A 3,356-nucleotide genomic window follows, 5' to 3' on the forward strand; every position below is an offset into this window, starting at 1 on the left:
CTGATGTCAGGCTTTGAAATAGCTTTGGGTGGTGTTACGCATGAAAAATCATCATAGCTTAACTAAAAAAGGAAACATCAGTTTCCATATAAAATGCCAATTTCTACATCTAAAACTTGGAGACTTCTTTTGGTAGACAAAAAAAAACCTCTCCCCCTGCAAAGAGGAGGATTAGGGCTATAAAATATTCATTCCTCCCCTTCTGCTGGGAATTTAGATGAATTTGTTGTCCATTTTTCACATTCAGATAACCACAAAGGCAAACAAATAAATAAATAAAAATTAAACACAAATATAGCCTGGCAGCCCAAAAGTGTCAACTGTTTTGCAATGATTTCTCCCCCCTTCCCAACTCACACCTCCCTTTATAGACATCTAAGATCTCATTAGTATTCAGCAAATTCCCCCTGCATAGCAGGGAGGATCTTAAGTCTCCAGCACTGCGTGGAAAGCAGAAACCTGACCCTGAGAGATGCTTGAACAAATGGTTTGGGGACATAAAATAAATGACAAATTGTCTCCTGCCCAACTGCATCTTATGTTGCTGCTCTGTGGCCCAGAGGTCTGGCTATTAAAAGGATGGTGTTCTTCAGAGGGACTATTTCAATGAATCGAGTGTAGGTGGATACTGTACATGAGCAAGGTTTGGGGGCCTGCAGACAGAAAATGGTGCGACACAAAGGGCTTCTGCATTTAGTTTCTTGTCATTTGTTCTTCTTCTGGCCCTGGGCATGACCGTAAACTGCATCCGACTGGAGGGCCTGGTGGCAATGTGGTGGGGCTACTTGTGGCAGGATAGCTCCTATCAAATGCTGTATTGTCTACTGTTGCAAACTTCGGCGTAAGGTCAATATAGGGTACCTTAAAACCCTAGCCCCCACTGCCTTGTGGGTACTCCTTGGTTGGAGAAAGGCTAAGGGCCACCACCCTGAACATCTGGACTCGGTCTGGCCTTTGGACTCCGTCTCAGTGGTCTAAAGGGGGGGCGGTGGGCCTAGGGCAGCTTCCACTCCTCCATACTCTTGCCTAGGCATTGCGCATCGAAGATCTTGGCATGACGGCTGCAGGACTCCAGACAAGCAGATTCATCAGGCACCTAACTAGACCTCCTACCTCAACCATGGATCCAGAAGATGGATGGTTGCTTACTATTACTTGGTTCTTCTTACACAACTTACTCAGGTTTCCAGCTCCAGCTGGATTTTTGGTTTTGGTTCACACTGAAAGGGGTCCTATTCCTGCTGGTTCTTTGGGATTTGTATAGACTGGGGAATGGGAGCCCCGTCTACCACCCGCGCACATGCATGAAGCTGAAGACAGAGATGCTACAGTCCTCCATTCCCTCTTCACACATAACCCCTGCCAACACCATCCCCTTAAAGTGAATAGTATAGTCTACACTTCCAAATGGCAAGTCAGAGATTTCCCTATTAACGTATTTTCCTCTACACTTTTGCCCAGGCACAAATGGGCCAGAGGTAATTACAAGCCTTGCCTGAGGCTCCATGCCAACTAAGTATCAAGCTACTAGATCACATTACCACGCTTAGAGAACTACAGAAACCAGGGGAAATTCCCATTACAAGTTCATCACTATAGCATACAGCAGCCAATATCGTCAAGCCCAGTTTCCATCAAAACCATACTCCAAACCTAGCAGCAAGGATACTGAGCTCATAGGGGCCAATCCCCTACCCATAATGGATCAAGAGCATCCTATTTGTAGCAGATGAGGACAGCAAAAGGGAGCCACGTTTTGTTTCCAGCTCCTGCTCTGATCACCACAGAGCTGTTTTATTACGATCCTCTGCCGTCAGCATTGCTCTTTAATACAGAGAAATGAGGGGAAGAAGTCGAAGTTCAGACTGATTGCGCAAGTGTTGGTCCTTGAGATCGCCATGCACGCCAAAGCATTTTCCTGCTGCAGGAACTAAAAGACTTGTTAGCTTCAGATTTCTTGAAACAAAAAAGTAGAGGCAAAGTTTTCAGATGATGCTTCTCAGACTTATTCTCAGAGCTTTTGCTTTGCAGGAACTCCCGGCACAAGCAATTCTGCAGAGCAGTTATGCACTTTGAAGATGTGAAGCTCACAACAAAGGTCCCTGGCTAATAAAAATGCATTAGATACAGCAATGAAAGTTAATTGTAATGATCAGCAGTTCCCTGTCTTGGGCATGGCTCATGCCCCGGAGACCACAGCACTTGGTAAGTTAACCCAGGCTAAACTAACTCATTATGGGCCCAGTCCAAAGGCTGTCAAGCCAATAGGAACTTGACAGCAACCTCAGGCCTCTTTGTGCCTTACGCAGCCCATTTGAAAAACTTTTAAGATAAGTGGTCACCTCAAGCCAAATGCAGCATCTAAGCCAAGGTCTCCTCTTTCTTTTCCAAAGAAAACCTGAACAAGTGGGGAGTCAACTCAGAGGTATACTAAAGCCTCAAAATTAATGAGAGGTTCAAAATTAGGAGATGTGGGCTGCAGATACAAGGTACGCTGCTGTGTCAGGTCTTTGTCCTGAGCCAAGATTTTAATCTAGGTCAATGGTCAGACTTTGTTGGGCTTTTTATGTGAGCAAACCCAACTTTTCACGTTTGCTTAGATGGAAGTACTAATAGTACAATCACCCAACACCTTCCGTTTAAGAAGCTAGCACTATTTTCATATTTGAGCCTCAAAATTATGTGTCGTCCAAAGAGTAGATGGGTCAATGAGTGCAGAGGTCCATCACCTTGACCAAGGCAACCCCAAAACAGAGATCTGGAGCCAGGAACAGGAATCAACTCTCAAAGCTCACGTTTCAACCACAGTTCAGGAAACCCGATTCAGAGCCATTGCGCTCTTATCACACCATAGCACCGATTTCTGCACATTTTCTCCCATCCCTCCCCACCCGTCCCTACACATTTGTTCCACATAAATGCCTAATGACATTCACTTGCGGGCTCTCTTTGATATTCCATGTCACTAATGTTTAAAAATACACTCTAATGACTCATGTCTCTTTATATGACAAGGCATGTCAGCGAGCTGTTATGACTCAGGCGCAACTGAAATGATGTACTCTCCAGACTTTCCCCTTGGTGGGGGTGGGACAGTAGCTTTGCAGCTCTTAATGGCAGCCTGCAATTTCCACAAATATATATGCATCAGTAAATAAGGATGATCCTTGTTCCCATGCCAGGTTGCTGGCTGATCTGATGTCATCCACAAACCAGGTTAAGAGTCAAACAAGGGCTGTCATTTTCTTTTGTGACACACACCACTCAGAGGTCTAGTTGAGCATCCAGCATCTTTTTTGGAAAAAGCCACAAACAAAACAAAACAACTTCCCCCCCTCAAACAAAACAAGCTATAG

The sequence above is a fragment of the Alligator mississippiensis genome, chromosome 9 (genome assembly GCF_030867095.1).
Source record: "Alligator mississippiensis isolate rAllMis1 chromosome 9, rAllMis1, whole genome shotgun sequence".
In the NCBI taxonomy this organism is placed as follows: Eukaryota; Metazoa; Chordata; order Crocodylia; family Alligatoridae; genus Alligator; species Alligator mississippiensis.